The sequence below is a fragment of the Pseudorca crassidens genome, chromosome 8 (genome assembly GCF_039906515.1).
Source record: "Pseudorca crassidens isolate mPseCra1 chromosome 8, mPseCra1.hap1, whole genome shotgun sequence".
Classification (NCBI taxonomy): domain Eukaryota; kingdom Metazoa; phylum Chordata; class Mammalia; order Artiodactyla; family Delphinidae; genus Pseudorca; species Pseudorca crassidens.
Genome location: NC_090303.1, coordinates 28,203,520 through 28,228,726, shown reverse-complemented (window position 1 = coordinate 28,228,726; position 25,207 = coordinate 28,203,520). Strand labels below are relative to the sequence as shown.

Sequence of the window (25,207 nt, the reverse complement as noted above, 5' to 3'; positions counted from 1 at the left end):
CTTCCCACCCTAGATAGGTGGTCCCAATTAAATGAAGGGAGAAACAAGTTGGTAAAAAGCAATAAAATAAAGATATTTGAGAACTACATCTGGAAATGAACTTTGGATATGTGATTACTGGTACATGTAAAATTAGAATAAAACAAATCAGCGGTCTACTGGTTTGAGAGAATTTTATTGCCAAAAATCACAAATTGGAACTAAAGAAGCCTTTGACTGTTTCAGGTTTAAACAAATGAGTAATAATAATAAAACCTTGAACCCCCAATTTTCCATCAGCATGAAGCAAACTTTGAAGGCTGTAGAGCCCCAAAGGTATTCTCTCTAACACTCACTTCCAGTGCAGCCATGGAGACTAATGGATTAAGAGGGGTCTCCAAATGGGTGGACCAAGGGGCCATGGAGAAAATAGATGTAATAATTCCTCCTAGAGAGGTGAATTGGATCTTAATCCAGGTACTCCCCCCGCAACATGCTCAAGGTGGGGGACCTTCACAAAGTCTTCTCAGTGAGATTTCAGAACTGTAATGGGCAAGTCCACTGTCTTTTATTCTTTCTCTTTCTGACTGAGAAGTTACATTCTATGTTCCAGCATTGGGCAGAGTGTGTGTGTGTTAGAGAGAGAGAGAGAGAGAAGGTAGCTAAAAAACTTGTTTATTTGGTTCACAGGTTCTAATACAAAAGAAGCCATCTATCGACTATTGGAGAGGACTACACCTCACCAAAAGGTACAGCACTTTGAGTTCAATGCAGTCACTGGAAAGAATTTGATTTTTCCTCTGTGAGGAGGATCGTATATGAAAAGAAACAAGTAAATTTGATACTTAATGATCAAGACTAGACTGTTAGAAAATGGTTAGATATTCATCAAACCTGTTTCTTCTTCCTTGGCAAATAGGAATATTATACCTGCAAGCCTCCTTTGCAATTAACTTTCGCATGAACAGTTCTGTTTAATGGAAAGTGGGAGAAAATGAGAAAATGATGAACACCTGGCTGTTAATAGTTCTTCTGAGAGTGTCATGTAGTTCTCTTTTGCCTTTCGGCTGTGATCTGTGGTAGTGTGTTCAAGATAAAGGTAGTACAAGATGGAAGCACCTCCAAATCCCTCCTTATAGGGAAGTCACAAGAGGAAGCCATGAGAAACAAAACATCATTGACTATATGGGTTACAGTAGCTAGCATTCTATGAAATATATCATTGATCCATTTCCTCCATCGCTACTATTTCTATTCAATCTACATAATCTCTTCATTCTAAAACATTATCAACACAAATCACAGGGTAATATTATAGGTATGATTGTATTTGTTTGTAAACATTCTATAAATTTTCACTGACTATGGCATCACCTTCAAATTAGTTACACAGACTGTAAGGATTTAAACTGCCTGTTATTGACTCATATACCTCAATTTTTTCTACAGTCCTTGAATCACTCCCTAACTTCATTTCTCTGGAAATTTTCTATTCATTTCTCAAGGCTTCTCGTAAATGAAGATTTTTCAGTCATCTCAGCAGGGCTGGGGTTGGGGGGGGTAGTTGTTTTTTCTGCTATTCCTTCCATTCCTCAGTGCATGCTACATATCACTTTTTTTATTTTTTGCACTTTATAGTTTATTTCATTGCCATTGTTTTAATCTTTTAAAATATTTATTTGGTTGCGTCAGGTCTTGTGGCAGGCGGGCTCCTTATTTGTGGCAGGCAGGCTCCTTATTTGCAGCTTGCGGGCTCCTTAGTTGTGGCATGTGAATTCTTAGTTGCAGCATGTGAACTTTTAGTTGCGGCATGCATGCAGGTTCTAATTCCTGGACCAGGGATCGAACCCGAGCCCCCTGCCTTGGGAGTGCAGAGTCTTAACCGCTGTGCCACCAGGGAAGTCCCACATATCACTTTTATTTTATTATAAATGTTTGCTGTGTCTGTCTTTAATTGTGGGTATCTCCTGAAAAAAAAGTCAATTTACCTTCATACTGCCTTCCCTGGCATAATTCATAGCACATATTAATGTCTTACATAAATAATAAACATAATAAATGAAAAAGTACCAACAGATACGTTATTCATGCTGGCCAGTTTATTCAGCCAATTCGTTGACAAAAGTAGATTTGTTGAAGAACATACTTAGGGAATTTCTTCTATCATATATTTTCCTAACATATTTTTATAAGCTCTTATTCATTATTGTTGGACCTCTCACCTAATAACCTATTTAGCACAAAGCTTCTGTATTGTATTTTATTATGTTCTTATACTTTCTTCATGGTAGTTTTAATAGTCATGTTTCAAACAGTCTGAGAAGCCATCACTCTGAAAGGGAAAAATAGTAGTTATTTCATCCTTCTCCCCAGACACAACTAGAATGAGTCTTTGATGTAGATTGTTAGTACAAAGCTAAATTGGTAGTCTAAACTGTATTCAAAAACCAAATCACATCATTAATTTTATAGAAGATGTTGGGCTTAGAATTATAAACCCTTGTCTATTTTTGTCTTATTCTTACTGAAAATTGACTTCTGATTAAATTATTAAATGCTTTGAATTACACTATAAAAATTAACTTCTAGGGGCTTCCCTGGTGGCGCAGTGGTTGAGCGTCCGCCTGCCGATGCAGGGGACACGGGTTTGTGCCCCAGTCCGGGAAGATCCCACATGCCGCGGAGCGGCTGGGCCCGTGAGCCATGGCTGCTGAGCCTGTGCGTCCGGAGCCTGTGCTCCGCAACAGGAGAGGCCACAACAGTGAGAGGCCCGCGTACCGCAAAAAAAAGAAAAAAATTCTAACTCCTTGTCACTATGCAATGAGATGAGATCAAATTATTTATAAACCCCTGCTCTGCCAGCAAGTGATGTCTCTTGGACCTCAGAAAGAAATTCAACACAAGAAAGAAATTCAACACAAGCTCACTTTCTAACTTAGAACTGAATTTTATAATAAGGTGTCATTCTTTAGAAACCAGCAATTATTTTATGCTCACACTATATTTATTTCCTTGGCAATGTCAGACACTTGCCTTGAACATTTTTGTATATGACTCAGTATTCATAACAGTGACAGTTGAAGTCAAAGTTTTCCTTCACATTTCCTCTTATTTATTTAGTTTTCAAGATATTTTGCCACCAAACACATTTAAAGTTTCCTATGATAAGTCAGCAAATGAAAGCTGTGAACCTATAATATAAGGCACTATGCTAAACGCATAGAGCTGCAATGCAAAAGCAAAGAGCTACAATGCAGCACAATTCACAAAACAGCTAACATTCTGGGACTTTTCAGTTTAGCTGGAGCAAAACTAGCAAAATAAGCCAATGCATTAGAGGTGCCAAATGAGTGATAATAACAAAAAACTATGTTTCTATAATTATTTAAAGTATCTTTTTTAAAAAATTGATGTCTAGTTGATTGACAGTGTTGTGTTAGTCTGGTGTACAGCAAAGTGAGTTGGTTATACATATATATACATATTCTTTCTCATATTCTTTTCCATTATGGTTTGTTACAGGATATTGAGTATAGTTCCCTGTGTTACACAGTAGGACCTTGTTGTTTATCTATTTTATATGTAGTAGCTTTTATTTGCTAATCCCAAACTCCTCATTTATCCCTCACCCCCCATAGTTTGTTTTCTAATATGTCTGTGAGTCTGTTTCTGTTTTGTAAGTAAGTTCATTTGTGTCGTATTTTAGATTCCACACATAAGTGATATCATATGGTATGTGTCTTTATCTTTCTGACTTACTTCACTTAGTATGCTAAAGTATCTTTGTTTTTATATCAGTTGGTGACCAAGTATCAATTGGTCATCACTGAAACTATATAAGGTAGAATATAGAATTATAGGATTGAACTATACCTCCCTTTATACAGATCCATTACTATTTGAATTCAATATAGGAGTGCCGGGCTTCCCTGGTGGCGCAGTGGTTGGGAGTCCGCCTGCCGATGCAGGGGACACGGGTTCGTACCCCGGTCCGGGAGGATCCCACATGCCGCGGAGCGGCTGGGCGCGTGAGCCATGGCCGCTGAGCCTGCGCGTCCGGAGCCTGTGCTCCGCGGCGGGAGGGGCCACAACGGTGAGAGGCCCGTGTACCGCAAAAAACAAAAAAACAATATAGGAGTGCCTCTCCATTGTCTTCATTCAGGGAGAAATATTGAACAGATTTCTCTAGCAATACCTGAGTGGGGAAGTTGGTGATAGGCTTTCCTTTCCATCCACTTAGGGGTCCAGGATCTACTTTCCGATTCTCTGGGGCTTATGACTATCCTGAAATGATAGAAGGATTGTCTATATGAGGGTAGATCTAGTGAGGACTGAGAAAAATCTTTGGAAATGTAACAGGAATCACCTATTAACTTTGTTAAGACTCAGTTTCCTGAGAAAACTGATTTCATATTAGGTACTGAACTTAGTACCTAAGTTCAGAGATTGTTTTATGTGTGTTGTACTTATTAAAAGACACAATCTTTTTAAAGTACTTAACAAAATACCAGAGAAAGATAAATTTTCAATAAATGTTACAGTTGCTAGAGGATTTGTGCCTCTTTCAAATGGGAAAATTGGTGGAAAATCAGCTATGCTCTACTTCATTCCTCCAGTAATTCTGGCAATTCTGAGATGCCTGTCCCACAAGGGCATGGCTGCATTGAGAAGCAGGGGTGTCTGTCGCAGTTGGAAGGAGCATTGAAGTGATAATGTTACCTAGTCCAAACTTACTCTCTCCTCACCACAGGCCAGTACATTGGGAGATGCGTTTTTGGGGCAAGGAATAACAACTTTATTCTGAAAGTCAGCAGACCCAGAAGAAGGCAAACTCATATCCTAGGGAAGCATCTTACCCGAGTTAGAATTCAGGCTTCTTTTATACTAAAAGTGGAGGGGATGTGGTTGCTTGTGGCGAACTTCTTGGTGTCAGAATCCTTTGTTCTTGCATGTGTCCGCATAGGTCAGGTCATGATGTTCCTGTAAACCTCCAGCAGGACAAATGTTATTCTCTGTTCTGCAACTTTTTATCTCTATGTGAATGAAAGAGTGTTATACCTTTAAAGGTCAGAGCCTCGAGAATAGGCTATCTTATATATTTCAGGCTGTAGGCAACATTTTTCTACAAAAGGTGCAGAGCCAGCATGGCTAAGCACAGGCAACAGAACACAAAGGTTAAAGTAAAAGAAACAGATCCAGCATGGAGTCAGATATGTTCTTCCCTCTTACAATAAGAGTGGTTGAGAACCACTGTTCTAGATCTTGAAGCCAAGGACACTAATTATTTTGAATCTTCATAAGTGCAGATAATTTTTTGTATAAAGCAGATGTCTCAAAATTTTTTGCTGACCTGAACTAAAATTTAAAGTTAGATGTCATTCTAGTTTTTCATTCAAAACGAGACTTTATGCTAATTCCAGTGGCTTCCAAAAACAATTTTTTTTTTTTTTTGAGAAAGAAATCATTTGTCTAGTGAGGAAAGAGTTTCAACTGGCGCTGTGAAATAACAACATAGCTGAGTAAGAATATAATGAACAGTAAGTAGAATGTGGTCTTTTGATCATGGAGAGCAATGTTTGGAGCATCAAGTTTGCTCTGTATGGGTGTTAGTATTTGCAAACAACTCAATCTACTTCCTCCTGGCTGTTCAAAAAGTAACAACATGCCCTACAATCACACCTAAATCTGAAGACTGTCATTTCAGGAACTGTGCAGAGGAAAAAGAAAATTCTTAAAACTACTTTTGTTCCAAGTTAATGATAACCTGATGTCCAAAACATGGATTGGAGAAATTAATTTTGTTTAGGAACTTATTTCACTTTAGACTAAAATTGCTATGAAGATACCTCGGCCTCCTAGAAACAAAGGAATTTTTTTTTAATGTTTCCAGAAAAAGTTAAATTATGTCACAGGATTCTTAGACTCACTCTTTTTAATGGAAAAATGAATGAAAGGCAACTTCACTTGATATAAAATAATGTAGATTTCACTTTAGTTTTAAAGAAAATTGTTCATCTCAAATTTATAAATTTTCCATTTTAAGTATCTGCTAAAAGAGTGCTTTGTGACTATGTTAATTTTTTCACTTTTCTGTCTCAGTTAATTGAGTACCCTATGATTAAACTGTCATCTGTATTTAATCGTCAATTTTTAAATGCAAAATGAACTGTTAAGATTGTATTTACGTAATTTTATGGGTTTATGAGTTACTGTTTCCATAATAGATATTAGTGTAATTTATACTTGCCTGTTAATATATTGAAAAAAAAATATTGGTGATTTGGGCTTACTATGCAGGGACCAAATAATATATATAGGCTACATTACACAATATATTTGTTTCATTAAAATATATATGATTTCAGTATTTTGTAGGCCAGAACATGAATTATATTTTCAATATCACTTCATAAGTTTATAAACAAGAAGATATTATATTACCCAGACACTCTCTTTTTCAGAATGTAGAAGTCCACTAACAATACACTTCTTTTAGTATATATCTTTAAAATTTTGACAATGTAGCCTTTCTCAAAGTACATTGAGGGTAATCAACTAATGATGTGCATATTTTTAAGTTTAAAAAACTTAAGACCCTTTTAGAAAATGTTTTTGGAAAAATCTACATATAATTAGGGATAAAAACTCATTCTCCAAAATGAACTCTAAATACCCATGATCAAAATTTGAAATACTGAGGAGCAGCTCTGCAACTCCTAGAGTCTCTGTGTGCTTCGGCCTTCTTGCCTCCTCTCCAGCCTCCACCATGTCCATCAGGGTGACCCAGAAGTCCTACAAGGTGTCCACCTCCGGCCCCCGGTCCTTCAACAGCCGCTCGTACACCAGTGGGCCGGGCGCCCGCATCAACTCCTCGGCCTTCTCCCAGGTGGGCAGCAGCAGCAGCTTCCGGGGCGGCCTGGGCAGCAGCATGAGTCTGGCTGCAGGTCACAGTGGGGCCCCAGGTCTGGGGGACATCACAGCTGTCATGGTGAACCAGAGCCTGCTGAGCCCCCTCAAGCTGGAGGTGGACCCCGACATCCAGGCCGTGCGCACCCAGGAGAAGGAGCAGATCAAGATCCTGAACGACAAGTTTGCCTCCTTCGTCGACAAAGTACGGCACCTGGAGCAGCAGAACAAGATTTTGGAGACCAAATGGAACCTCCTGCAGCAGCAGAAGACAGCCCGGAGCAACATAGACAACATGTCTGAGAGCTACATCAACAACCTCTGGCGGCAGCTGGAAACCGTGGCCCAGGAGAAGCTGAAGCTGGAAGTGGAGCTTGGCAACATGCAAGGGCTGGTGGAGGACTTCAAGACCAAGCATGAGGAAGAGATCCAAAAGCGCACAGACATGGAGAATGAGTTTGTCATCATCAAGAAGGATGTGGATGACGCTTACATGAACAAGGTAGAGCTGGAGTCCCGCCTGGAAGGGCTGACTGACGAGATCAACTTGTACAGGCAACTGTATGAAGAGGAGATCCACGAGATACAGTCGCAGATTTCTGACACCTCCGTGGTCCTGTCCATGGACAACAGCCGCTCTCTGGACCTGGATGGCATCATCGCCGAGGTCAAGGTCCAGTATGAGGAGATCGCCAACCACAGCCGGGCTGAGGCTGAGACCATGTACCAGATCAAGTACAAGGAGCTGCAGCCCTTGTCTGGGAAGCATGGGGATGGCCTCCATCACACGAAGATTTCCGAGATGAACCGGAACATCAACCGACTCCAGGCTGAGATCGAGGGCCTCAAAGGCCAGAGGGCTTCCCTGGAGGCCGCCATTGCTGATGCCGAGCAGCGTGGGGAGCTGGCCGTCAAGGATGCTCAGGCCAAGCTGGCCGAGCTGGAGGCCTCTCTGAGAACCGCCACGCAGGACATGGTACGGCAGCTGCGCGAATACCAGGAGCTCATGAACATCAAGCTGGCCCTGGACGTGGAGATCGCCACCTACCACAAGCTGCTGGAGGGCGAGGAGAGGCGGCTGGAGTCTGGGATGCACAACAAGAGCATCCACACCAAGACCACCAGCGGGTACTCAGGTGGGCTGACCTCAGCCTACGGGACCCCTGGCCTCAACTACGGGCTGAGCTCCTACCAGTCCAGCTTGGGCTCTGGGGGGGCTCTGGCTCCTTCAGCCGTAGCAGTTCCAAGGCTGTGGTTGTGAAGAAGATTGAGACCCGTGATGGGAAGCTGGTGTCGGAGTCCTCTGACATCCTGCCTAAGTGAAAGGCTCCCGCGATCCCTTCCAGCCTCCCCGCTCACTTGCTCCTGCAAGAAGGAGTTATGCAGGGGAGTGTTGGAACCAAAGACCTGAGGCTCAGTCCCGTCCTTAGCCCACCCCTGGGGGAGTCAACTGCCTGGGGCTCCCTCTGTTGCCCACGCCCCCAACTAAAAGCCAATCCAAGTGTCTTTTTCAGAATAAAGCTTCAGCTGCCTCTGCCAACAACAACATCAAAAAATTGAAATACTGAGATTCAAAATTAAGACAATAATAGCATCTCTGCCATGGAAATATAATGTAGATCAATCAAGTGTTAATTATATCCATGTGTAATTTTCCTATCAATTACTAGATTGTTGAAATAATACATGTATTCTATATGTCCACATATGTATATGTTTCTATAACTTTTTCCAAGAGTAAAGAATAGTGAAATAAATATTATTTTAAGAAAAAACCGCGTCTTTACAAGTTTGATAAATTGATGCCAGATTGCCCGTAGAAATATTACCAACTTAAAATATATTGAACAGTATATTAAAGTGCACATTTCTTCATGCCCCCTTCCAATTAGAATAGTATAAATTGTAAAACCATTGCTAATCTGGTAGGTAAAGAATACCTGCAATGTTTCATTAGTTCACAGTTATTTCATTACTAGTGCATGTTGTTGTCTTTTATCTGTTTATAGTTGCTTTTCTCTTTTGCTTTTGTGACTTTTCTCTTTAAGTATATTAAATGATGTACATTTAAGGCCCAGCATCCAGTCCACCTTTAGACCAAGGACGCAAGCCCTAGAAGTCAACCTAGGGCAGCAAGAATTCCCTTACATAGTAGTAGGCAGACCGAAGAGTGCTGACATGTCTCCTGTACCAGGTTAACTATATAATTTTGGCAATGGACCTGAAACTCACAGTCACTCTGACTGGCAGCTTGCCACACATGTAGCATTATATAAAAACTTCAGGCATGCCTCTGCAAGGAACTCCAGAGGCATGAGGGAGCTCCTTTCATCCTTTGAGATTTTTTTATCCTAGTTCTGCATATAAATCAAAGTGAAGAAAATTTCAGCTCAGTTGTAATTCTTGTCCATATTCAAATTTGGATCAATTCTTCGTAGTCTGGCCTACCCCTCACTTTCCAGGAACAGAACTTATTTTCTATGAGAAATTATCTCTGTGCCATATTCTATGTGGCTTGGATGAGCTAATAGCACGTAAAAAGGTTCATGTGGCCAAGGATGACCAATCACAGAACTCATCTCTGACTTCCTGATTATACTTATTCTGGAGTACATGTCCTAATCAGAGCAAATTTAAGCTTATCTTAGATTTTGCTGGTGGGATTCCTTTCTTGTTTGGGGTAGCTGAGAAAGTAGGATGCAACCCTGAAACTGCCCATGGTCCCCTTGCCACCAGAAGAAAAGGGCTTGTATGAAAATGAAGCCAATATATAGGAAAGCATAATTCAGAGATGGAAAAAGAGTTCAGATGCTGTAGCTTAAACAGTTGAATCTAGCTTTACATAGGTTTTCCAGTGAAATGAACAAATATATCCTTCTTTCTATTTGAGCCAATTGTGTTGGGTTTTTGATATCAACACTGAAAGATTCTTGACTGATACAGTAATCCATGTTTTTTGTCCCTTTTTCTTTTGGGGTGTACATCTTTTCATTGATATGTAAAAGTTCTCTTTACCTTTAATCATGTTTATGGTATTTTTTGACAGAATTTTGATGATATTACATTTTTACATTAAGTCTAACCTTTACTTTCTTCCTGGCATGACTCCCTGTTTATAAAATGATAATACACCTATTCAGTTCACCTATTTTTTTTTTTTAATTCTCACCTGCTACACACAGTAAATTTCCCTGTTTTTGCAGTTTTCTTTTGTTTCATTGCTTTCTTTATCTTTTAAGATAGTACCACACTCATTTTGGTCATATCTTTTTTTTTGCATCTTTATTGGAGTATAATTGCTTTACAATGGTGTGTTAGTTTCTGCTTTATAACAAAGTGAATCAGTTATACATATACATATGTTCCCATATCTCTTCCCTCTTGCATCTCCCTCCCTCCCACCCTCCCTATCCCACCCCTCTAGGTGGTCACAAAGCACCCAGCTGATCTCCCTGTGCTATGCGGCTGCTTCCCACTAGCTATCTGTTTTACGTTTGGTAGTGTATATATGTCCATGCCACTCTCTTGCTTTGTCACAGTTTTCCCTTCCCCCTCGCCATCTCCTCAAGTCCATTCTCTAGTAGGTCTGTGTCTTTATTCCTGTCTTACCCCTAGGTTCTTCATGACATTTTTTTTCTTAAATTCCATATATATGTGTTAGCATACGGTATTTGACTTTTTCTTTCTGACTTACTTCACTGTGTATGACAGACTCTAGGTCTATCCACCTCATTACAAATAGCTCAGTTTCATTTCTTTTTATGGCTGAGTAATATTCCATTGTATATATGTGCCACATCTTCTTTATCCATTCATCCGATGATGGACACTTAGGTTGTTTCCATCTCTTGGCTATTGTAAATAGAGCTGCAATGAACATTTTGGTACATGACTCGTTTTGAATTATGGTTTTCTCAGGGTGTATGCCCAGTAGTGGGATTGCTGGGTCATATGGTAGTTCTATTTGTAGTTTTTAAGGAACCTCCATAGTGGCTGTACCAATACACATTCCCACCAGCAGTGCAAGAGTGTTCCCTTTTCTCCACACCCTCTCCAACTTTTATTGTTTCTAGATTTTTTGATGATGGCCATTCTGACTGGTGTGAGATGATATCTCATTGTAGTTTTGATTTGCATTTCTCTAATGATTAATGATGTTGAGCATTCTCTCATGTGTTTGTTGGCAGTCTGTATATCTTCTTTGGAGAAATGTCTATTTAGATCTTCTGCCCATTTTTGGATTGGGTTGTTTGTTTTTTTGTTATTGAGCTGCATGAGCTGCTTGTAAATTTTGGAGATTAATTCTTTGTCAGTTGCTTTATTTGCAAATATTTTCTCCCATTCTGAGGGTTGTCTTTTGGTCTTGTTTATGGTTTCCTTTGCTGTGCCAAAGCTTTGAAGTTTCATTAGGTCCCATTTGTTTATTTTTGTTTTTATTTCCATTTCTCTAGGAGGTGGGTCAAAAAGGATCTTGCTGTGATTTATGTCATAGAGTGTTCTGCCTATGTTTTCCTCTAAGAGTTTGATAGTTTCTGGCCTTACATTTAGGTCTTTAATCCATTTTGAGCTTATTGTTGTGTATGGTGTTAGGGAGTGATCTAATCTCATACTTGTACGTGTACCTGTCCAGTTTTCCCAGCACCACTTATTGAAGAGGCTGTCCTTCCTCCACTGGGTCATATTATCTTTTAACACTTGTTAAAATTTTTTGTCCCTCAATAATTTTCCTTGCTGTTCTTATACTTGTAGTGTCTAGATAGAATTTTACAATCATTTTATATAGCATATCTCAGCTGTTATTTAAATTTTCTCAGTGATATTTTACAGTATTTCCTAAAGAGGGCCTGTACATGTTCTTCTAATTTTTCCCCAAGGAACTCTATAGTGTTTACTTTGTAAATTAATTGTTTTCCATTAGAGTGTATTACTGTATGTATTGTGAATATATTAGAAAACTATGGGTTCTGGCATATTTTTTTGTTTGTTTTTTTTGTTTTGTTTTGTTTTGTTTTTGTGGTACGTGGGCCTCTCACTGTTGTGGCCTCTTCCGTTGCAGAGCAACAGTCTCCGGATGCACAGGCTCAGTGGCCATGGCTCACGGGCCCAGCCGCTCCGCGGCATGTGGGATCTTCCCGGACCGGAGCACGAACCCACGTCCCCTGCATTGACAGGCGGACTCTCAACCACTGCGCCACCAGGGAAGCCCTCTGACATATTTTTTTCTAAGATATATTAATCATCTCATATTAGTTTTAATAATTATTTAAATCTTTTGGGATTAATTGGTAGTGAGTTGCATTTCTGTAAACCTTAATAATTTGACTCATCCTTTCCAGTATAGATAACTCTTTTTATCCCTTTGTGAATTGGCTAATATTTCCAACAAGATATTACATATTACTGGTGATGAGTGTAGTTGTTTTATTTCTGACATTAATGGAAATACTTCAAGAGTTGCCAGTAGGGCTTCCCTGGTGGCGCAGTGGTTGAGAGTCCTGCCGATGCAGGGGACGCGGGTTCGTGCCCTGGTCCGGGAAGATCGCACATGCCGTGGAGTGGCTGGACCCGTGAGCCATGGCCGCTGAGCCTGCGCGTCCGGAGCCTGTGCTCTGCAACGGGAGAGGCCACAAGAGTGAGAGGCCCACGTACCGCAAAAACAAAAACAAACAAACAAAAATTTGAGTTGCTAGTAATATTGTGATGATTGTAAGTGTATGTATATGCATGTGATTTATATATTGTTAAAAGATAAACTGAGGCATATTACAATTTTTAAAAGCTTATATGAGCAAACATGAATTCCAGTCAGGCAGTGCCAAACAAAGTGGTTAGGAACACTCCAGTGACAGGATCTAGGAGCAAGGTGTCTGTTCTTCCTAACCTTGAGGCATTTGCAGGAATTGACTTTGGCTTGGGTTTCAGTTTGCTTACGTGGGCTATCACACATACAGCTTAAATTCATGTCACATGCAATGTGGTTGGATTGGCAGGAAAAGTCTTACTTAGGTCAGAGCAGCAAACATGATTTTCTACCAGGGATAGATATTAATATGTAACCAAAAACTACATGGGCACCTTGGTAAACTGGATCGTGCACTGTTTACCTAAAGAAGCAACCAATATTCAGTACTGAAATTGTCAAATATTCTGGTTAAATCAAAAATCACAGTTTTTATGTATAAATGTTGGCGAATTGTAAAGGATAGGCAAGATTATGTTGTAGTAATGAACAATTTGAAAATCCTGATGACTTACAGTAGCAAAGTTTATTTCCTGTCCATTCTACATGGCATCACAGTTTCGCTGCAGCTGTGCTGCATGTCTGCTACATGTCATATTCACTTGAGGCTGATTGAGTTGCAGCAGAAGACAAGGAGAATGTGGCAAAGCATGCAGTGGTCCTAAAAGCCAAAATTAGTAACATTTCACATACTGACACAGTCACATGGCCAAGACCAATGTCTATGAAGGCAGTAAATATAATTCTTCTTGCAGTGGGGCAGAGAATAGCAACTAATTCAGTCTATAGTAACTACTTCGTAATTTATATGAATACAAAGTGGTACAAACAGAACTTGCCAGTGAACCACCTTTGGCTTGTGGGCCACCATCTTGTAAACTTTATTTCACACTCCTTAGTTTTAAATTCTGGTTCTAAAACTATATGATTGATAGTCTCCAATTCACTGAACCAAAAAATACAGTTGATTTAGTGAACTGCAGCTATAAGCCTTTCAATGTCCACTGAAAAATTGGAGAAGCAGAATTCCACTATAGCCTTTGGTGACCTTGTTGGAAGAATCATTGAACCATAAATCATGAGTAATCATTTAACAAAACTAGAATTAAAATTCTTTTCTGAAAAGTCAAGGCAAACACACAATCTCATGTTTTACCTTACAAATTCTTAAACTTGCCCAAATATCTAAACAACTAGGCTTCTATGGTATATTTATTTCTAGCTGTTACATAAACTAGATAAATTTAAAAATCTATTTCCTTAATCACATAATGACCTTCAAAAATAACAAACACATTTCTCAAAAAATTCCATTAATTTTATCACTTGTCAGCATTTCTTATTAAATGTTCAGTAGACCTTGTCAAGATATTCCTCATTGTCTGAAAATGTTTCTTGAACTAATATAGTTTTTCCAAAAGATTACATAAACCACTACTGTGGACAAAGAGATGCTCTATCCTTTTCAAAGAAAGACTTCTTGTCAGAGCTGCAGGGAGTGCTGTCAGTGGACCACATTCAGCTGCAAGCTCCTTCAGGATTGCTTCAGCTGCAATGGACCACTTGCCCAAGGTTATGCTTCTTCCAAGACTGCCTGTATCCAATGACTGATGGTTATGGGGGTACGTCAGTCAGCCTGGATGTGGAAGGTAGAAGAAACTCACAGTCTTGGCCCAACTCAGAACAACTCTAGTGCGTTAGTTCCAGAGCTCCCTATGGGATCAACCAAGGCACATCAGTGGATGCACAACTTCTGCTTCTGTAAATTCAGCTTGTGTCCCCTCCCTTCTTCCCTTCCAAAGTTAGCAATCCTGAAGGAATTCCCTAATAAGCCTCCTATAGGCTAAACTCTGCTTCAGAGTCTGCCATCAAGAGAACCCAACCTAAGACAGTGTTTGAATATCCTGTTATTACCTTGCTGTTACAGTACATAAAATAAGAAGAAAAAGCCAGAAATTTTAAATATTTGGAATTTAATATTCACAGAATAAAAATTCTAATGAAATTTGAAAATTGGTATAAGTTTTTTAGAGAATGAGAGAAAAAGAAACAATCTTAAAGTACTATGATAGTATTCATAAATATTTTTAATCTTATCTATTGATTATATTGACATTATTTTCATTATATTTTATTACTAATTAATACCATGTAATGACTATTTTGTGATTAAGTCTGGCATTCATGAGTGATTCCTGTATTGTTCTATGAGCAAATACCTTACTGTAATATTGGCCAAATCTCCCAGATATGTGCCATTGATCACTAGAATATCATCAAGTGATTGCATTTGGGGAGAGGAATGAGCTGCGTGACCTGGAATGTGGACAGAGAAGGACCATTTTGTTCTAGTGTTGTTGTTAAAAATCTTTTAATGCTACTTTTAAAAATCATTGCATTAAATATTTGGATAAAAATAGAAAAAAGAAAAGGAAAGATAGACAATGGAAAATAAGGCGGGAAATTTGCTCTTTACTGAACATTTTTTAATGTTCTAGGCATTTGGTTGTATGTTTATCTCATCTAGTCCTCCCAAGAAACCAAAATTTAAGTCATTTGTTCGAGGTGTCATATTTAGTAAAATAAGACTCAGTTTTGAACCTAAGCAGTCTGTCTCCAGAGAGGCTAATGTGGAATCACAGCATAGTGTACTTAACCTTGTCTTTAAACCAGATTATTTGTACAGAGAATGAGTGCTATGGAAATTCAGGTGTCAGATGGATTGGGAAAGGTAGCAAGAGGGATTAAGGATTTGACCTGTGTCTTAAAGTACTGATATGAATTTGAAATGAAAAGGGATGTCGGGGGGGTTTCAAAACTGAATGTGATTGTATGTGTGTGTGTGAGAATCGCAGGTCTGCAGACATCAGGAAAAGAGTGAACAAAGCTCTGGAGGTGAAATAATACAAGGCAAACATTCTCCCTTAAATTACAGGTTTATTTTAACATGCATAATTAATTAAAAACATACAATTCTCCCTGGAAAATGCATGAACAAAAACAGTATCAATATTAATATATCACTAATTTGACATATAAGTCAGTATAAAAGGAAAATTTACTACCCTCTCAGAGTTCAAAGCTTAATAGGCAAATTCATGGTTCCCTGGCCCCCCTCTAACAGGCATTGATAGTGTCATATATTGACTCATTCGACCTCTGATTTTTCTATTTAGGTTATTATAAATATACTAGAGGGCTTCCCTGGTGGCGCAGTGGTTGAGAGTCCGCCTGCCGATGCAGGGGACACGGGTTCGTGTCCCGGTCTGGGAAGATCCCACATGCCGCGGAGCGGCTGGGCCCGTGAGCCATGGCCGCTGAGCCTGCGCGTCCGGAGCCTGTGCTCCGCAGCCGGAGAGGCCACAACAGTGAGAGGCCCGCGTACCGCAAAAAAAAAAAAAAAAAAAAAAAAAAAACTAGGATTAAGCTTGGATAAGGACATGCATCTATAAATTTGATATTAATTGAAAGGGCATCTGTTCCCTTACATGATCGTTGCTAATCATGCACACTAAGGGAAAAAAAAAGGCAAGAGTCGATATTTGTTCGTTGATGCACATACTCACTCTACATTTCACAAAGGGGAAAATAATGAAAACCCTCGCTGCAAGACAACCCTGTGTGGAAGGTGTCAGGTCAAATGCCAAGTGTTCTTTGGCCTTTGACTTGAACTCCTGAATTACTGATCTAACTCTTCTTTGTTTATGCTATCCTTAGTGAACAAAAATTTTTGGATACCACTCCCACATGTTTTCAACCTGTGTGATCATGTGCCCTCAGTGAGGCAAAGACTGTCTCCCTTTATTTTTCCCCCTAAACAACGTCTCCATTGCGTAGCTTAAAAAAAACCTACGCCAATAGGTGCTTAGTAAATATTTACTGATTTACTAAATGGTCATTTTATGTAATAGTGAGAAATTTTTTCTCCATGTATATTTCCCATTACAAATTTGCTGATAGACCCTATTGGGGAACATTGCTAATGAAGTTTAGAAGTAGTTTCAGAGATGGTAAATAACAGATTAAATGGCATATGATAAAGAAGAATTGTAATTATGTCAGAATCTTCTTTGTGAACAAATTATCGTTTATATACAAATTTCTCCTGAAGATTTTCAGTAATTTTATTATTTCTATAAATGACCATAATACTGAATGCACCATTATTAGCATTTTATTGGAATCTCAAACTGAATACATGACAAAGCATATTTTTTGTTCAGGAGAATATGACATAAACTTGCAGCCTTTTATAAATGTTCAATTTTAAGTAGAAACTATAAATATGCAGTTCTATTTTGTTTTCTTTCAACTTCTATAAAATTATTTTCATTTATTCCTTTTTATAAGTGATTGGCATGATTCTTTAGGAATTTTTTAACCAAATTAATGGCTATTTTTTTTTTCAAATTAATTGCATGGCTTCTATTAATACACCATTCTCCACAAAATGTATAAGATGGTTTTAAAGCCAAGAATGCAAAGACAGAATAATATGTTGTATGGTAAAAGTGCCAGTTGGATATAAAATATATGGTAAAACAAAAACTTGTCAGATTGATAAAAATTAGGCCTTGCTTGTTGTTTAAAAAAAATTATGAGGCATGAGAGATTTAAAGCAAATATTGCTTAACATTTTTTATTTGCCAGTGTCCCCTGCTACAAATCTCATTATAAAAGGTCAGTCAGATTTTAGCCTTCCATGATTTCCATTTGGTTTCTAAAATAGTCAGTCTGGAAATATCAGTGAGCACTTACTTCCAAGTTTAAGTTTTAGGGAATGAAACTAGAAATTGGCGCAAAAACATATTCATTTTTGTACTGCTGCAAAATTAAATCATTACTTTAAAGTTTTATAATTTAGGCATGCATATCTTCATTCCTTGGAAATTGTTATATATATGGTATATTCAGTAATATATTCAAATGAGATGTATGTTTATTTTTTCCAAATCCATTTAATTCTATTAATTTTATATTTCTCTACTATCTATAAAATATTAATTGTTCTTTCCCACTTACATATCCTGGCATTACATCCACAGTATTTAATGTAAAATATTTACTGACCAAACACATTTGAAGAATATGACTAAGCATTAATAAATTGAGGAGAAATGAGATCTATCCCTTTAACAATTCCACAGCACATTACTTTCACAAATTTGGAAGTTAATTCATCTGGAAATATACACACTAATTCCGAGAAGGCTGTTGAAATCCATTATCCCTAGAACATTGAAGGCAACATACATGGGAAACAGAGTGAGCTTTAAAGCAGCCACAGCTGTGGAACTTTGGACAACTTCCTATCTCTTAACTGTCATTCTTTTATCAGGAAAATGGGCTATAATGATGAAACCTAAGTTACTAAGGTTGAACTTACTAACACATGCACCTGGGCATATTAGTCCTACAAAACTGTTGGTTTATTTGCTTTTCATTTCTTTCCCCTCCTCTTTTCTCCTTGGCAATATGTTGGTGCTTAAGAATGTGACCTCTGTTTAGAATATTTACAAGTAAATGTAGCTGTGTCATTTAACAGCTCTAATAACTGGGAAAAGATATTCCACTCCTCTTTTCTTCAGTTTTCTCATCTGTAAATTGGGGATAATAATATCAGTGCTTACTTCTCAGGGTTTTTCCTGAGTATTAAAAAAGTTAAAACATGAGCGAGTAATGCCTGGCTCATATATAGGTTCAATAACTTTAGATACTCTTAATGCCTAGGAACAGAGGATGTGATTTCTCAATCATATTTACCAGTGACAGTATTTTTCCATACCTGTAGTGGGTTAAAGAGTGTCATCTCAAACTTCATGTCAAATCAGAACCTCAGAATGTGATCTTATTTGGAAATAGGGTCTTACTGATGTAATTAATGATCAAGATGAAATCATATTGGATTAGGGTGTGCCCAGAATCCAATGAGAGTGTTCTTACGGGAAACACAAAGGATACACAGGAACAGAGAGAATAAGGTGATATGAACATAGCGGCAGGGATGGAGTGATGTGGCTACAAATCAAGGAAGGCTAAGGATCACTGGCAACCTCCAGAAGCTCGGAGAGAGGCAGCACGGAATGGTTTCTCTGCATCCGTGATGTAGATTATGATGTATGCAGTGTGAGAAGATCAAGTCTTTGTCATCTTTACGTCCTTAGACTAAGCCCTATAAGATTTGGAGACTAGTGTTAGAATCAGCTTCAAAGCATTCATCATCTCCCTTGGAATATTCAGATGATCATTTATGGAGCATTGGAAATATCGCTGCTGGATGCATTGGGTCAAGACAACTATTCTGTTTAGGAGATTAACTCTCCTACATCTGGGAATATATCTATCTGGAAGGGTTTGAATGAATCTAATCTAAAACCCACTGATTTTTGTCACATTATTGTAAATAAATGGAGCATATTCATAAGGCATTTCCTCAGAGCACATGTGATAAGCCTCAAATAAGAAATGCGTCAGTTCATCAGTTATGTACAACATTATGTTGTGTTTGAGACTGATGCATCAAAAGTGCTTTTAAAAAATAAATAAATAAAATAAAAATAAAAAGTGCTTTTATGTTTTTTAGAGGGTAGAAAGATCTTCATTTAAGTCAGCATCCAGAAACAGTCTGAGCATCCCATTTCTTAAAATAAAGATGTATAAATTAAACTCTATAAGTGGTTATGGAGCACGAAAGCTGAATATGAAATCTATTATTCATTTAAATGTTTTGCTACTTGAAGTGTGAGGAGTTGACAAATATTTTCAAAATTATATTGTTAACACCCATAACATTCTAAATACTACATAAGACTGTGAGAAAAAAGTCTGAAACCCCATCATAAAGTAGGTGGAGACTAGTGTTAAAATCAACTTCATATCAGTTGGCTAGATTTCTGAGTGGTTATTACATTTAGAGGGAAATTAGTGTTGTAGGATTGGAACTTGTTAAAATTATGTCAGTTTTTGTCTCAAATATAGCATGGCTAGGGAAAGAAATTCAGAAATCACTTGATGACAGCTGTGTCTTAACAGAGATTTGGATTTATTTTAGAGGTCATTTGATGTCTTTGCTTCTGTTACATCTGCTCAGTTGCATTTGGTTGCTTATTTGAAAAATCAACAAATTGCTTGCATGACTCCAGTATTGTTCAAAACAATGTGAAAAAAATATATCAAATTATAGCATTGTTATTAAGGTTAAACTTTCTAACACGTGCACCTGGGCATATTAGTCCTACAAAACTGTTGGTTTATTTGCTTTTCATTTCTTCCCCCTCCTCTTTTCTCCTTGGCAATATGTTGGTGCTTAAGAATGTGACCTCTGTTTAGAATATTTACAAGTAAATGTAGCTGTGTCATTTAACAGCTCTAATAACTGGGAAAAGATATTCCACTCCTCTTTTCTTCAGTTTCTTCATCTGTAAATTGGGGATAATAATATCAGTGCTCACTTCTTAGGGTTTTTCCTGAGTATTAAAAAAGTTAAAACATGAATGAGTAATGCCTGGCTCATAATATAGGTTTAATAACTTTAGATATTCTTAATGCCTAGAAACAGAGGATGTGATTTCTCAATAATATTTACCAATGACAGTATTTTTCCATACCTGTAGTGGGTTAAAGAGTGTCATCTCAAAATTCATGTCAGGGCTTCCCTGGTGGCGCAGTGGTTGAGAGTCCGCCTGCTGATGCAGGGGACACGGGTTCGTGCCCCGGTCCGGGAAGATCCCACATGCCGCGGAGCGGCTGGGCCCGTGAGCCATGGCTCCTGGGCCTGCGCGTCCGGAGCCTGTGCTCTGCAACGGGAGAGGCCACAACAGAGAGAGGCCCGCGTACCGCAAAAAAAAAAAAAAAATTCATGTCAAATCAGAACCTCAGAATGTGATCTTATTTGGAAATAGGGTCTTACTGATGTAATTAATGATCAAGATGAGATCATATTGGATTAAGGTGTGTTAGATTCTGCTGTATAACAAAGTTAATCAGCTGTATGTATACATATATCCCCATATCCCCTCCCAACACTAACCCCCTCAGGCTGTGTTCACGCAGCCAACCCCAGTCCTCTCCCTGGGATCTTACCTCAGAAGCCCTAGCCTCAGCTCCCAGCCCCGGCCGCCCCGGCGCGTGAGCAGACCAGCCTCTCGGGCTGGTGAGTGCCGGTCGGCACCGATCCTCTGTGCGGGAATCTCTCCGCTTTGCCCTCCGCACCCCTGTTGCTGTGCTCTCCTGTGCGGCTCCGAAGCTTCCCCTCCACCCACCCCGCTTCCCCGCCAGTGAAGGGGCTCCCTCATGTGTGGAAACCTTTCCTCCTTCACAGCTCCCTCCCAGAGGTGCAGGTCCTGTCCCTATTCTTTTGTCTCTGTTTTTTTCTTTTTTCTTTTGCCCTACCCATCTACGTGGGGATTTTCTTGCCTTTTGGGAGGTCTAAGGTCTTCTGCCAGCGTTCAGTAGGTGTTCTGTAGGAGCTGTTCCACATACAGATGTATTTTTGATGTATTTATGGGGAGGAAGGTGATCTCCACATCTTACTTCTCTGCCATCTTGAAGGTCTCCTATTTATGCTTAGAAACGTACTAGGCGAGTCCCCCCCACCCCCAGCCATACAGACAGCCTTGCAGGCTCCTGGCCCCACCCACCAGTTGTGCAGCCAACCATGCAGAAAGCCTACCCCACCATCCAACAGGCCTATAGCCACTATACCAAGTATGGCCTCGTAGCCAGCCAGGCAGGGGGCCAGGCTTGTGTACCAGTAGTGAACCCCACCACAACAGTAGGTTGCGTGCAGCCCACGTAGGGGGCACCCCTACAGCATATAGCTCCAGAGATCAGAGGGGGAGCATGTTGCACAATGAAATATTATGCGGCCATAAGAAAAGAAATCTTGCCATTTGCGACAACATGGATGGATCTGGAGCATATTATGCTAAGCAGAGTAAGTCAGACAGAGAAAAACAAATACCATTTGATCTTATATGTTAAATCTAAAAAACAAAACAAATAAAAAATGAAAACAGATTCATAGATACAAAGAACAAACAGGCAGTTGCCGGGGGGAAGGGGCTGTTGGTGGGGTGAAATAGGTGAAGGGGGGATCAAAAGGTACAAACCTCCAGTTAGAAAATAAATAAGCCATAAGAATGTAATATATGGCATAAGGAATGTGGTCAGTAATATTGTAATAACTTTGGCGGCAGATGGTTACTAGACTTATCATGATGAAATATCATTTCGTAATGTATACAATTGTCAAATCACTATGTAGTACACCTGAAATGAACATAATTTGTAAGTCACCTATATTTCAATAAAACTGAAGTTGTTTCATTTAAAAGAAAATTTGGAAAAATGAGAACATAGGCAACTGCCATCCCATAGCAAACATTACATTTCATGCGAAAACTTTGGCATCATTCACATTAAATTCAGGAACTGAACACCTGTTTGGTATGATATTAGAATTTCTCATTAATATTACAAGATAAGAAAATGGTAGATTTATTAATTGGAAGAGAGAGATAATACTGTCATTATTATTGCATAGTCACCTACTTAAAAACACCCCAACATAAATGATTTATGAGTACCCAGAAACGACAACCAGTACCAGACCAACTTACAAAGATTAATAACTTTCCTCTAGACTAGCAACAACGTATGTGAGATTTTAATAATAGCAGAATTCACAGTGGCAGTGAAAAACTTTTAAGTATTTAGGAATCAACCTAACAGAAAACGCAGCAAATCATTACACCCTATACATGAAAGAATGGCAAAAATTAGGAAAGGTGTTAGCAAGTGTTAGCAAGGATTTATGGAGTACCATTGTCGGTCTTTAGCAAAATTACGAGTGTAGATACCCAATGGCTCAGTGCTCTTACTTAGGTATATATGGTTGTATCAGGTTTAGGTTAGGTAATGCTTTGGTAACAAATACTTTCAAAATCTCAAACCAGTGCTGATTTATTCTTACACTGTGTGTCCATTATGGAACTCGTGGAGGGTGTTATCCTCATGTCTGGATACAGACTGACCAAGAAATACCATCTGTACTATTACTGGTCAATGTGGCAGATAAAAAGAGTGTTTTGGAGGGGTTCTCCCATCAAAAATTCAATAGTTGGGCCAGAACTGACAGAGGTCACTCTGTCGCACTGTCCTACTCCATTATTTGCCCCAAAGGCAGAGAGGCAGAAATATTTCATGAGCAGTATTAATGGTAACCATGGTTTGCCCTTCTGGTCATTTGGCCCACTCTCCTTCCTACAGGCAAACTACACTCAGTCCAAATTTGCATCTGGTCATAGGCATCACCTTGAAGTCCAGGGTCTCTGGGTGATGTCTGATAGTCTCTACATCAAACCCAGATGTGTCTCTTCTCAGTTCGGAGAAATAAAAAAATTAGGTGCCTCCACACTGCCGGTATACCCTGGTGGAACAAGGAGTCGTGTTAAATGCTATTCTTCACAAAGGTGCGGGAATGATATAGACGCAGCAGTTATTGGTCCGTTGCAATTCTGAAATATATATGGGGAGCAAGTTAAAATCTAATGTGCTCTTATCCAATGAAATTGAGTTGTTTGTAGTGAGGTGGATGGACCTAGAGACTGTCATACAGAGTGAAGCAAGTCAGAAAGAGAAAAACAAATACAGTATGCTAACACACATATATGGAATCTAAAACAAAAAATTTGTTCTGAAGAACCTAGGGGCAGGACAGGAATAAAGACACAGACATAGAGAACGGACTTGAGGACACAGGGAAGGTAAGCTGGGATGAAATGAGAGAGTGGCATGAACATATATACACTACCAAATGTAAAATAGATAGCTAGTGGGAAGCAGCCGCATAGCACAGGGAGATCAGCTCAGTGCTTTGTGACCACCTAGAGGGGTGGGATAGGGAGGGTGGGAGGGAGACTCAAGAGGGAGGGGATATGGGGATATATGTATATGTATACCTGATTCACTTTGTTATAAAGCAGAAACTAACACACCATTGTAAAGCAATTATACTCCAGTAAAGATATTAAAAATAAATAAATAATGTGCTGTTATCAAAATGAAAGCAAAATTTTCACATGGCATCACATGGGCACTTGTTCAGTAAGTTTATCATGGCATTGTTTTTGGCTCTGGGAGTTGGAATTACCTAGAGGAAATCACTGGGGAAATGGAAAAATAGAATGATTGTTGCATACTATGGAATACAGTGCTATAGTAAAAGTAAGAAACTAAGTACTAGACAACAGCATAAACGTATCTCAAAAAGTGTTGCATGAATAAGGTAGATAAACATGTAAATTTTAAAGAAACAGAAATTTAACAAATATTATCCAGTAATTTATTAAGTTTAGGGACATATAGTAAACATATCAAAGAAAATGGCTAGGTAGAAAGTAGAATAAGAGTGGGGAGCAGAGAGAAAGAGACAAATAAAATGAGATAAAATGAAACCAGAGCAGACTTGCATTGATTGCTAATGACAGTGGTCAGTGTACTGCAATGCTGGCTCACCTCTACTCTTAGCAACAAAAGGTGGTAATAAGTAAAAATTCACAAAGAATACATAAACAACACAGTGGTATACAATAGGAGACTGCAATTTTCTCACAGCAAAGAGCAAAACATATTTTAAATAGATGTAATGAATTACATATACCAGTTATTTACATAACACAGAGAAGAAATTTTATATAGAAAATTTTCCTTATATTTTGTGGAAACGATGCAAGAGTGCAGACTTTTTGTCCAATAGTCTTCATGGTACATTTGTACTCAATATTGAGTGATGGTGTTTGGAATTTCCTCCCTGGAAAATGAGTCCTATAATTCAACACACTAACTGCTTTAGGACTGCAGCCTATATTGTGTTGTGCGTATTTGTCATCTTTTGGTTGAGTTTTGTTTTCCTCATAAAAGCAAGGAAGCTTGCTGCTGGCTCTGCCAGGCTGCTGGATGGTTTTCGAAAATAGACTTGCTTCTGGAACAAAAGTCTAATAACTTCACTGACCAGGTCAAGTCTCACAACACCAAAGGCATTTATTTAAAGTAGGAAGAACTTAATTATACACATGAGAACATGGTTTCAATGCTATTGTTAGAAGTGTCTGCTGGAAAATCGGCCACTGTAATTTGAGAGTAGAGAGCATACGAAGGTGGGAAAATTGTGGACTTGAACATTTATATTTACGACTTTTCTGTTTTGTGGGTAAAAAAAGTGGATATGGTCTAGCTTAGAAAATTTTTGATAAATTAGAAAAAGGTGATTCTTATAAAATAGCCAATTGGTATCAAGTACAAATGCAATCAGGGCCTTTACCACACAAATTAACACTATTTATCAATTCCTGATATTCATAATATTAAATGAGAAAACACTATGTTGAAATCAAAAGCATTTTGGTGCTAATAAGTTACAAATGCGTATGCAGCTTATCAGTGTTTTACGTTACTTTGAACTAGGTGGAAAAAGTAAATAAAAGTTAATGAAGGAATGTATAGAACTGTATACTTATTTGGTTGCCTAGCCTTTTGCTTACTATAAATGAGAAAAAAGTAAAATAATTTTTCATACCAGTA

The 25,207-nt window shown here is 38.7% G+C and overlaps 1 long non-coding RNA gene and 1 pseudogene across 1 annotated transcript in view; both read left to right on the top strand.

Annotated features, from left to right (window-relative positions):
• Positions 1–678: 678 nt before the first annotated feature.
• The window catches only part of LOC137228562 (uncharacterized), a 76,896-nt gene continuing 52,367 nt past the window's right edge, over positions 679–25,207 (top strand). Inside the window, exon 1 of the long non-coding RNA XR_010945305.1 lies at positions 679–728. This is a non-coding gene — a long non-coding RNA (uncharacterized lncRNA). The remainder of the gene's footprint in view (positions 729–25,207) is intronic.
• On the top strand, positions 6,702–8,400 carry LOC137228561 (keratin, type II cytoskeletal 8 pseudogene; annotated as a pseudogene).